This window comes from Myotis yumanensis, unplaced genomic scaffold (genome assembly GCF_028538775.1).
Source record: "Myotis yumanensis isolate MYYU_CA2020_CCGP unplaced genomic scaffold, mMyoYum1.0.hap1 SCAF_14, whole genome shotgun sequence".
NCBI lineage: Eukaryota > Metazoa > Chordata > Mammalia > Chiroptera > Vespertilionidae > Myotis > Myotis yumanensis.
Genome location: NW_027223765.1, coordinates 10,656,187 through 10,669,105, shown reverse-complemented (window position 1 = coordinate 10,669,105; position 12,919 = coordinate 10,656,187). Strand labels below are relative to the sequence as shown.

The following is a 12,919-nucleotide window of genomic DNA, read 5'->3' as shown; positions in this document are numbered from 1 at the left end:
AATTTTAAATTTTAAAATTTTATCTTTATTTTTTAAAGTATTACAGCTGTTCCCTTTTTTGTTGTCCCCTTTAACATCTAAAGTGGCGTGTTAGCTTGGACTGCCATAATAAGATGCCACAGACTGTATGGCTTAAACAACAGGCATTTACTCCTCACAGGTCTGGAGGCTAGAAGTTCAAGATCAGGGTGCCAGCGTGGCTGGGTTCCGGAGAGACTTCTCTTCCTTGCTTGCAGACAGCTATCTAGGAATCCTTTTTCTGTGACTGCTAGCTATTTTAAGAGTATAAGAAACTATTCCCATTTAAATTCCTTTGTAGCATCTATTAAAGTAAAACTGCTAAAAAAGCAAGGGCACATGGGTCACTGTTAGCATATTTATTCATTTCAGGATCTGTAGCTATCCTCAATGATGATTTAGGATGGAATCTTATTTGTAGAAGAAAAGAAGTTCTCTTTTTGCAGATCTTCTATCTTCTACCTATTATATGGATTTTCAACGATTAACAGATAACTGAATTCAACAAGATAAATGAACTCTAGAGACCTTTGCCTCAGTTATTCTAGATGCATGCAGGGACATTATGCATAGTTTTCTGTTCTGACAGGAAGTAAGCAAGATAATAACTAAGTGAAGTATCTTACTTAAAGTCTAGTTAAATCTGAATCACAAGAGGAACGATTCAGGATATCCAAATACAAGATCTCAATATATAAAAGTGGTTTATTGTATCACCTCAGTGACTGGTTCTTATCTAGCAGTAAGTACAGTATTTTTTTAAATATATTTTATTGATTTTTTACAGAGAAGAAGGGAGAGAGATAGAGAGTTAGAAACATCGATGAGAGAGAAACATAAATCAGCTGCCTCCTGCACACCTCCTACTGGGGATGTGCCTGCAACCAAGGTACATGCCCTTGACCGGAATCGAATGTGGGACCCTTCAGTAGGCAGGCCGATGCTCTATTCACTGAGCCAAACTGGTTAGGGCGTAAGTACAATATTTTAAAATCAAATCAACAATGCCCAAGTAAACTTGTAAGAAAATATATAGGGGTCCTTAGTAAATCTCTTAGATGTTACAAGTGAACAAAAATATTTCACAAATAGTAAAGTCAAGCATTACATAAAAACACACTTCTTAGAAGTAAGATTTTTTACTTTATGCCCCCCTCTCTCACTCAGTAAAATATAACCATAATAACTTGGTCTTAACACCTTTCTGGTGAAAAAGTTCCAATAAAATGAAGTTTTATCATAATCATTATAGTTATAATTATGAAATTATAGACATTTTTGTTATCTTTCCTCCCTCATTCCCAAACATACCTCCCCCGCCCTCCCCCAAAAAAAGAGAAAAAAATAGAACTATTTTCAAAAGAATAATATTTACTTTGAATAATGACAGGTCTGAGCCAGACATCTCTGGCTGTTTCTTTGCTTTTAATATTCCTGTTTACAGTTTAAGTTCTCTATCTTTGCTGATTACATGAAGCATGTAAATTTATGTTGATTTTTCTATTCAGGTTAAATGAAAATTTGCCAACTATTATCCTAACTCGGGTGAAATTCTTATTTCTATTCTCTCTTTTTTCCAGCAAAGTCTATGTTAGTTATAATCTACCCCCCTTTCTTTCCTCAATAAGCTTTTTGCCAGGAGGGTTGATTTGGGGATTTTTTAATTGAATTCAACCAAAAACCTGTAGTTGTGTTACCTGGACATCACAGAATATAAATCCTTTAGAAATGTAGTTTTATTGATTTCAGTTTCTTAGTGAGACAAACCAAAGATTCGAAAAATGTTTCCTGGGAGATATCCTACTGCTTTATCAACCAAAGGAGAAACTTCTTTTTATATTTTTATATCACCTTTCTTGAAGTTTTATGCAACCAATTCCAGCTTCCAAAAACCAAATTTCAAAGCTTATTTTAGGCAGTGTGCTGATATTGGCACACCTGAGCAAATAATTATTTTTCACCTTTTACCTGGCGACAAAATTTGGAGTAGTGACCATACAAAGCATCAGCATAGGTCACTGAAAATACTAATTTTCAGGTCTTAAGTGTGAGTAGGTTGTAACATATAGAGGGAGAAGTACGAGAGTAGAAAAATTCTAAGATTTAAAGGCATTTGGATAAATTTTGTTCTTACTTTGCCGTCTTTACTCATAATAACAAAATAATGGACGTTCGCTTTGTGAGCAAATGGGAGCATAATAGAAATAAAAATTGCTAAGTCAATTTTCAGAAGCCAATCTAATTCAAGTATGTTATTTTTCTCCTTCAGAGGGAAAAACAGTAATTTTCCATAACTGCTTCACTTTATTCTATTTCAGACACATAGTTTTAGTCAACATACGAAGCACCACTTAACTTACTATTATTGCATCTGATTTTGAAACTTTTTAACAATAGGACCTTAAAATTGTATAAAGCTTTATAGATTTAAAAAACAATTTAACCTCTAGTTATTTCATTAGAACCACGAAGAATCCCTATGATGAACTTAGGTGCAAAATTGTTAATCACGTTTTAAAAATGAGAGTTCTTTAAATTATGGACTTTGGTTGGGTCTTGTAAAACATGACCCCAAACTGAACTGAATGGAAGGGGCCAGAATCTGAACTTGAGTTGAAAAAAGAGACAAAGCCAATGCTGAGGACATGAGGCCAGCTGTGTACGTAGAACAAGGCAATCAGAAAACAAAGTGATGGGGAGCAGAAGAGTGACTAGCCAATCAGTGGACTCCACAAGGATCCAGGTCTAACTCTAGAGCGTGCCCACAACAGATTATCTAGCAGAGAATAAGGACGCTACCTGCAAAGACAGAGAGGTGGCTCCCATCCACAGATGTATGAGGACAGTTGCACATCAATGGAACCAGGACTTAGTACCCAAAATTACTCCATCCTTGGGGGTGAAAGATTCAAGAAGAACTGCGATGCTCTGAAAACACATAGGTAAGTCAGGCATGACGACTGAATTCCTGAAACTGAGATATAAGGTCCGTCCATGAGTTTGCTACAGGAAATTTTTACTGGTCTACCTATCTTCAGGCTCTAATCCTTCAAATCCAACCTCCTTCTGGCAGAAAGAGGAATCATTCTCAAATGCAAATTTGAATGACAGCCTTTATTGCTTTCTTGGAAACATGTTATCCAAAGAAAAACTTTAAACATGGGATTTTTGCCCGTCTTTCTCACTCTCCACCATGGCACTTTATATTCTTGCACCATTTTATGTTTTAGGATCTTTTTGTTATTCACTCCATCTATCTGGAAAATCCTTTGCCTCCTTTTCTGTATAACAATATCTCTATTTTCTGTCCTGAAAACCTATTTTGTTAAATTTACCCAATAAATATGTATTGAACACCAAGAACCTCAGCATATTTTTAACCTTCTTTCTATCGTTTTATTATGCTTCAAATTCTACTTCTAGCTTCAGCATTTTACATTGGATAACTACCCCACCAATTCTAACACAGCCTCTGGGATCATCAATCTTAGTTAGCACATCTTATTGGGAAAGAGGATATCTTATTGGGTTGGTCCCCTGGATAAAACACAGATTTGATAGGGAAAATAGATTCTGATATCACACATTTCTTCTTGGGATATGGTCTGGTACCTAAGAAATTTTTTATTGAAATGTATGGCACCCGACTGTTGGCCAGTCAATGGATAAACCCCATCAAAATATTTTAAAAGGTTTTACCATTGAATCTAAGGATGGAGTTTCTCTTTGGAACATTCAAGTATGTAGCTCTGGACTGGAAATGTGATAAATGTGATGTCTACTTGTGGCTCTACTAGTAAGGGTGGTTAAGTGGTGGTGAAGATGATAACAGGAACTGTCAAACTGAGAGTCACAACAATTCACACCTCTTATGCTCTCTCTTTGAGGAAAAGAAACAGTATGGAAAAGATTTAGATACTGGTTTCCTACCAGGCTTCAACACTTTGCTAGAGTGGCAGTCATGAGCAGAAAATGTTAAAGGTCTCATTTTTCTGCCTTTGCTACCTTCTCTGTATTCAGGCTGGAGCAAATGAGTAAACATATATGGGAGGAGAAAAGCCAGTTTTCTCAGTGGTAGTGAAGGGAGTTACAGAAAAGAAAAAGGGTCAGACTGGAGTATATCCCATGGTGGTGTTGATTTGGGATTAATGTAATCAACATGAAGACAAGGTTTAGCATTGATACAGTTATTTGCTAGCTCTGTTGCTGAGTGGATCTAGAAGTGATGTTACATTATTAGCAATTAGTATACCTAGTGCCGAGGTTGGAGCAGGAAGAGTAAATAAGGAACCTGAGACATATTGATGAGCCAGTGCATGCTAAAATAATAATAATGGAAACATACCAAAAATATATGGGGAGCTAGATTGAAGGGTTTCCCACTAGCTAAATTTGGAAAAATTTTTAGCATCAAAATAAATAAAAATAGTAATGGATTACAACCCATTGAATAAGATAATAATCTTTGAGTTCATATTGATATATACATATGGAAAAAATGCATTACTTTCTTTTCAGTAAACCACTAAGTAAATATGGATGAAATGGAGTTAGAAAATCATGGGACATAAATCTAGCAGGTGAACATTTGATGACAAAATATTTATATACTATCAAAGACAAAGTAACTCCCCATAAATTTTGATGTGATTCACTGAGAAGTGAGAATATCACTGCTGGGTTATTTCTGCCAAAAAGACATAACCTGAATCCAATCATGAGGAAATATCAGACGAACTCAGACTAAAGGGCAGTCAAAGGCATCTTGGGTCAAAAAAGACAAGGAAAGGCTGAATAACTAACAGTTCCAGGTTAAGGGGGATGAAAAAGACTTTAGTATGAAATGTTATGATCCTGAATTGGGTCTTGATCCAGAAAAAAAATACCTATAAAAGATAGTACAATTGATAAAATGTGACTATAAACTATAGATTAGATACTAGTATTGTATCAATGTTAAATTTCCTTATTTTGATCATTGTACTGGATAAAAGAAGAGATATTCCTATATAATAAAAGCCTAGGTGGTGTCGCGTGACGTTGTCACAAGATGGCCACCACAAAATGGCCACCAGAGGAGGGCAGTTGGGGCCGAACAGGCTGCCAGGGAAAGTCAGTTGGGGGCGATTGGGCCAGCAGGGGAGGGCAGTTGGGGGCGACCAGGCCTGCAGGGGAGGGCAGTGGGGGTGATCAAGCTGGCAGGGGAGGGCAGTTGGGGGTGATAAGGCCCTCAGGGAAGCAGTTAGGCATCCGTCAGGCCAGCAGGGGAGCAGTTAAGAGGCAATCAGGCTGGCAGGCAGAAGCTGTTAGGGGCAATCAGGCAGGCGGGCAGGCATGCAGGCGAGCAGTTAGGAGCCAGCAGTTCCGGATTGTGAGAGGGGTGTCCCAGATTGGAGAGGGTCAGGCCAAGTTGATGGACAACCCCCTCCGGAGCACAAATTTCATGCACTGGGCCCTCTAGTAAGTTATATAAGAGAATGCCCTTGTGATTGGGGAATGCACACTGCCATATTTAGGGGTAAACCAGGGTCATGTTTACAACTCAATCTCAGTTTTCAGAAAACTGATGAGAGAGAGAAAGAGAGAGAGAGGGAGAATGTAAACAATTTCTGAAGCTGTGAGAAGGGTGTACATGATTTCTATATACTATCTTGAAAATTTGCTATAACTTTGAAATTGTAACACAAATGAATAAGCAAAATATTCCCACCACTTGAAAGTGGATAGTTCCTTGTGAAGGGAGAAAAACTAAATGTCTATGAAATAGGAAGAACTTGGTAATATGAAAGCCAAGTAGAAGCTAACATTTCTTTGCTACTATAAATAACAGCCCTTTGCAGCACAGCTATGACCAAAGGGTTATAAAACTCTTCTGAAGGTATAAAGCATATCTAGAACTTCAAAACTCGGTCTTCAAATTTGTAACTTCACAGGAAAACCGGAGTCCTTTAAAAGCAACAGTTTTTTTCTTTTTGTCAGATCTATGAGAGTTCCTTGTGCTCAGTATTTCCATTGAGATAAACACTAGACACAAGGTAAGTAGTCGTTGGCAACTGTAATTGGGGAACCCCTATCTTTGCCTTGTGTTAATGGGTACACTCCTCTAGCAGAGCTGATGGGCAGAGGTCAGGACTGAGGCAGGTCAGTGAGGCAGTGTGATGGGAGGGTGGTCAACAGACTCCCTCGATAAATAAAGCCAGAATTATTTTGTGCCAGAATCATTTTCTTCCCTTTTTAGGTTCGTTAACATTTTGTATAATTTTACTCATTTTAATTGTTAATTGCTATAGGCACATACAATTACATTCCATTTGATCTTCACAAGACTACTGCGAACTAATTATTATCATCCTATTTCACAGGCAAAAAAATAGAGGTTCCATGCTTGAGTGACTTCCCAATAATCACCCAGAAAATAAATGGCCATCTACCCAACATTAGTGGGCCCGCTCTTTCCAACACATTGCACTGCCTCTGTGCTACTTCCGGAGAGTGAGTCGGGTTACATCAGCCTCAGGACCACCTTCTTCATTAGGAAGAGTTAGTTGTAGGGTGAAGAGAAGGTGCTGGGCACATGCGCACTAGAAAGCCTAGACGTGGTAACTGGAGAGAACCGAAACTCCAAATAGAAGTTCCCATCTGTTTTTCTTTCATCTGCGTCTCAGTTTTCTTCCCACCCACTTTAACTTTCTTAAATTAAAGTTGCTCATTCCATTGGTTTCTATGCTGTGAAATACTATTATGGATCTGAGAAGCAGGAGGAAAATCTTTGTTCTTAGTAAATATACATTTGGAAACCACCCAGCTGGGAAGTAATCCCGTGAAAACAGCTATTAGGGCAGCCCGCTGTGAATGGGCTGGACGGGATGATAGTTCCAAGGTCTCTGGGTTTGTTTTTTGGGGGTGTTTTTTACAAAATATTTTTTATTGATTTCAAAGAGGAAGGGAGAGGAGAGATAGAAACATCGATGATGGAAGAGAATTATTGATCGGCTGCCTCCTGCAGCCCCCTACTGGGGATCAAACCCACAACCCAGACATGTGCCCTGACCGGGAACTGAACTGGGACCTCCTGGTTCATAGATCCATGCTCAACCACTGAGCAACACTGGCCCGGCATGGGTTTGATTTTGAGCATAATAAATAGAGAGTGTCCCTCTATGTGTATTATACCCATAATACACACACACACACACACACACACAGTGAAAATATCATATAGAAGCTGACAGGATACACACTCTACAGTTTGATGGAAATATAGCTAAGTCTTAGCTTCTTCCTTCATAATTGTCATGGCCCCGGGGAAATGATAACCATTTCAAAAATTTCAGTCAGGAGTCAAGAAGTGAGAGACTGGGATGTTACAACTTCCTCAGAAAGGTAAGGCCTGAGGCTTCTCTTTTGTCAAATGGGAATGAAATGTCCTCCCTGCTATGTCCAAGACTGTTGTGATACTCAAATCAAATAATGGATATTAAAGTGCTCTGGATACATTAAAATCCCATACCAATATAAAGCATTGTTTTCTAAGCAACATTTCTCCATTGTCAATAAGTCACTTGATGCTGAGCAAAGGGTCAACCTCTATGAAATAACTCACAATGGTTCTCTAGAATGTAATAATTCACCCATTCGGCTAATCCCCACAGACCAAGAACCTTGTCTGGCGCATTGTACACATTCAACAAATAAATATGCCTGGACACATAATTGCAAGTAGAGACCAAATTGTTTTACCATATTGGGTTGGTTCCTCAAAATCATCTGGAAAACACCAGCCCCTAGCACAGCACTTGGCACAACTCTACTGTAATAATTGCCTTTATGTGTCGACTTGGCTGGGTCATGGTGCCCAGATATTTGGTCAAACACTATTCTGGACATTTCTGTGAAGATGATTCTTTTTTATGAGATTAACATTTAAATCTGTAGATTTTTAAGTAAAGCAGATTACCTTCCACATAAAGTGTGTGGACCTCATCCAATCAGTGAAAGCCCTTAATAAAACAGACTGGCCTCCCTTGAGCGTGAAGGACTTCCGCCAGCAGACTGCCTTTGAGCTGAAATGGCAACTCTTCCCTGGGTCTCCAGCCTGCTGGCCAACCCTGCAGATCTTGGACTCACCAACCTCACAATCACATGAGCCTATTCTTTAAAATAAATCTTTCTCTCTGTAAATACTCATCATTGCTTTTTGTTTCCTTGGAGAACCCCAACTATTACAATGATCAATATTCAATGGCTACCAAGATTTTTAATCCCAAAGTGAATTATTTTTAAACCATCAAAATATTTTACTCTAAAAGAATCCTTTTCCCCCCCCAAATAAAAATTTCTTCAAAATAGTTCCGTATGCATTTATCTATTCCTTCCCAAGTATTTATTGACTCCTCATTTAATTGTTTACTGTGAGACAGAAAAAAAAAACTCTGCATAAAGCAAATAGAGGGCTACACCCACATTTAGCAATGGCGAGAGTCCAAAATACTGACATATTACAAATTTAAAAGTTATAAAAAATTAATATAATTTTGTGGAGCTACCCCTATTGTAATGAATTTTGTTTGCCGACTACAGAAACCTTAAGGAAACTTTTTTCTCTCTGGAAAATACTAGCCTTAGAAAAAGGAATTGAAGTAGAATTCATTTATTCTGTATCTAATGTAGAAAAATGGCACTGAAATTTTGAAAGGAACGTGAAATTGCTGTACCTTCTAGTGTCTATGAATAAAATAGGTGAGGAGAAAGAGAAAAATTCAATTTAACACTGAGAGTAATTTTCACCTTTCCTTCCTTTGAAAACATGCGAAAGGTCATGTGTTGTCATGGAAACAGTAAAATAAGAAATCTGTTCTCAAATGCTTGTAGTTAGGTGCAAGATTGTCACATACAGGCTGTTTGTATTTGCCTCTTACAGAGTACAAAAACACTGATAATGACTTGGTACATAACCATCCTTGTATTTTTTTCCAATCTTCCCCGATTTTATGTTTTGTGTGTATGCTGTTCCATAGTTATTTCCTTTTATTTTCTTCTTAGAGTTTATAGGAGGCACTGAGCCCACATCTTATTTATGCCACTGGGTTAAAACTAACGCATAGGTTCTAAAGCTTAAAGGTCATTTAAAATAATTTAATACAAAGCAAGGACTAGTTCAAATTCATGAACCCATGCTCACAATGCAAAATACTTGAAGCAATAGTTGTCATTGCTCAGCCATAAAAACCATGGAGTTTAGGGTAAGACACACCCCCGAATCTGATTCTTCCCTTTAGTTTTACAGAGTGGCCTTGGGCAACATACTTAACTCCTCTCTATTTGCTAATGTGTAAAATGAAACTTATTAAGTCATTTTTTAAATAAATGTTCAACAAATATTAAGTAATATGGACCCCAAAATAGAGATATTAGTGATCATTATCTCCATCCAATTACTCACATTAGTGAACAGAACCGGAGTCTGGATAACTGAACCTGAGCTTTAATTGCCAGATCCCCTCTATTGCTTTGAGCCTCATGGTTGGGTGCATTCTCACCATTCTAGATCACTGACAATGATGCCATCAAACACCTGGAATTCTTTCTCTGACCTCCCAGGATTTCCATTGACCTATCCAGATGCTGCCTCCTAATCTTGAATTGCACCAATCAGCCTCAAGCCACTGAGCATTAAAGCTGGAAGAGACTCAAGTACCCTTATTTCAGAGCGGGAATGCAGAGTGTCTTGTTCAAGATCCAACTGCTAGTGAGGCTCAGAGACCAATTTCCCAACTTGGAACTCAGAGCTCCACACTTTGCATCTCACAAATACGGACCGAAGACAAGCAAGAATGCACTGCCCCTTCCACACACTATGCTGATTTCCATCACTGTATCTTTGCCTTGGAGAGAGCGGTTTTCTTTACACTTGGATACCAATGTGAGTTCATGAAATCATCCTCAGGGTTATAGCAGCAGAAATATTTTAAAGACTACTTTCTAGTTCCTCAACTTCCACATCTTCTTCTTAAACCCTATCTGCCTGAGAACCTACCTTTGTTTCACTTTATAAAAATAAATAAAAAATGGGTATCCTTCATTCATCCTACTGTGCGTTATCCCAAAGTGGAAAAAACTTATCCAAGCAAAGTGGAAGCCTCCTGTAATAGGAGTAGTCAAGTAACCCCCAACTTTTCCTTGATTTAAGCACATTTATAGTCATAGAGAAGAATGGTGTTAAAAGAGTAGTAGCTAATGTTAACATGTTATAAAATTAGATATGTGATAAATAAAAGGTGAAAGGAAAGACAATTTAATGACTTTACCTCTTCTATCCCCAAAGACTATCCAAAGATTCATCTTCTTTGAGGCAGAACCCTATGAGAAGAAAACAGGGTGTGGATAAGAAATGCTGAATGCTAAGAATTTTGGGTCGCAAACTAAAATGCATTCAAATTTTGCAGCTATGCTTAATACACATCCTTAGAACATGCATTTGACTGAAAAGATCCTTTAAGCAGTCAAAGTCATATAACGTTGCTTCCTTTAAAAGCAATTATAGTGTTTTTCAGGACTACCGAATTTTCCAAGGTGTACAGTATAGAACCTACCTACATTTTGGTGCTCCACCCGATCCTCCTCTGGTCAGATAAAACACCCGGACCCAAACTTCTGATGGATCACTGCAGTCTCCTGCCCTCTCCTCCCCTCCTCACGTTCCCCCTTTCCTACCAAACCCTCCCCTCCCCTCCCCTCTTCTCTCTTATATGTAGTCTGGAGATGGTTAGTGGTATTACACACCCAACTTTGCTATATAGCACAAGGAATGAATAACTTTTCAGTTTCAATTGCCAGTGTAGGTACACTTTACAGATTAAATGGCTTTTAAAAATAATCCCCATGCAATGGTAAGGGGAGAAGGCCAGCAGTCATGGAAAGAGAACAGAGAAGCACTACAGACACACGAGGAGTAGAAACACAGCCTCTAGAATCCATTCCCAGGAGCAAATGGTGGCACACTCAAGGCTTCTGATTCCGTCCAAAGTAAAATAGCAAGGTCCAGGTTTATTCTTTTGCCAGAAATTACCAAAAAATGAAAAAAAATCTATGAAGCAATAGTTTTCCAGACATGGAACATGAGTCAAAGAAGGACAAGAAGCCCTGAGAAATGGAAAACAATTGAGATCAACCCTACTTACTGCTTTGAGAGACTTGCTTGGCCATGCAGAGGGGGACCCACAGCTGAGCAGGATGGACTTCGGGAGCTGAGAGGCTGAGGTTAACAAAGCAGGTATAGTTTGCAGGACAGAGCACTAAATGGAAGAGAGCTGCAGAGAGAGAGAGAGAGAAAGAGAGAGAGAGAGAGAGAGAGGGAGAGAGAGAGAGAGAGAGAGAACGAACTCCAAAGACCTGGAGCGAGAAAAAAAAGGTAAGCCACGCCCTAGAAAAATATATTACAAATCACATATCTCATAAAGGATTTGTATCCAGAATATATCAAGAAGTCTCAAAATTCAGCAATAAGAAAACAAACAACAAAAATGTAAAACTAAAACTAAACACTAATTTTAAATGGGCCATAAGTTTGAACAGAACCTTTGTCACAGAAGTTACACAGATAACAAATAAGTTCATCAAAATATAATCACCATTAGTCATTAGAAAGAAGTGTGAATTAAAGCCACAATAAGTCATTAAATAGCAAGTAGAGTAGTTAAAATGAAAGACTTATCATATCAAGTGTTCATGAGAATTAAAGGAACTAAACTCCTTGTGTAAACACTTTGGAATGCAGTTTCAGAGTTTCTTTAAATATTAAACAAGCAACTCTTGTGTGATTCATACTATCCTCTCCTGGGTATTTTATCCAAGAGAAGTAAAAGCATATATCCACACAAAGACTTGTTTAAAAATGTTCACATACACTTTATTTGTAACAACCCCTAAACTGGGAACAATTCAAATATCTATTAGCCAGTGAATAAACAAATAATAATATATAAGGGAATAGTATGCAATTTTAAAAATTAACAATTAGCCCTAACCAGTTTGGCTCAGTGGATAGAGCATCGGCCTGCGGACTGAAAGGTCCCAGGTTTGATTCTGGTCAAGGGTATGTACCTTGGTTGCGGGCACATCCCCAGTACGCGCTGTGCAGGAGGCAGCTGATCGATATTTCTCTCTCATCGATGTTTCTAACTCTCTATCCCTCCCTCTTCCTCTGTGTAAAAAATCAATAAAATATATATTTTTTTAAAATCTGAACTATTAATATATGCAACAAGTTGTATGAATCTCAGAATAATTATTTTGAATGAAAATAATAAGACCAAAGGGTACACATATTATATAATTGCATTTATGTAAAATTCTAGAAAAATGCAAACTAACTATAGTGACAGAAAACAGAGCAGTGGTTGCCTGGGGACAGAGTGAGAGTGGCAGCTTCAGGAGAAAGAGGTCAGTTACAAGGGGGCATGAGGAGGGTCTGGGGGAGCTGATGGTTTTGTGGGTATATGCACATTTGAAAACTTACCAAAATCTATACTTTAAATATAGGTTTGATATTCAATTGAGCATTACTGACGGCATACCAATCACCTGAAACTACCTTAGGAGCTCAGTAAACAATGTACTACCTGAAAGAAGCTTATAGTCTAGTAGAGGAAGAAAATTTTATAAAGGAAAATAATTCCAGTACAGAGAAAGCACCAATGAGGAGAGGTGTGTCGCCAGGATGACTTATGAGTGATGGGTAGGAAAGAACTATCCTGGGAAGAGGGAACTTTATGACCAAAAGTACTTAGATATAGCGTGGCTGGCATGGCTCAGTGGTTGAGCATTGGCCTATGAATGGAAGGTCACAATTCAATTCCCAGTCTGGGAAGATGCCCAGGGTGTGGCCTCGGTCCCCAATGTG

The 12,919-nt window shown here is 38.3% G+C and overlaps 1 long non-coding RNA gene across 1 annotated transcript in view; it reads right to left on the bottom strand.

The window, feature by feature from the left end:
* The window catches only part of LOC138992776 (uncharacterized), a 76,035-nt gene extending 65,656 nt beyond the window's left edge, over positions 1-10,379 (bottom strand). Inside the window, exon 1 of the long non-coding RNA XR_011468136.1 lies at positions 10,326-10,379. This is a non-coding gene — a long non-coding RNA (uncharacterized lncRNA). The remainder of the gene's footprint in view (positions 1-10,325) is intronic.
* Positions 10,380-12,919: the final 2,540 nt, after the last annotated feature.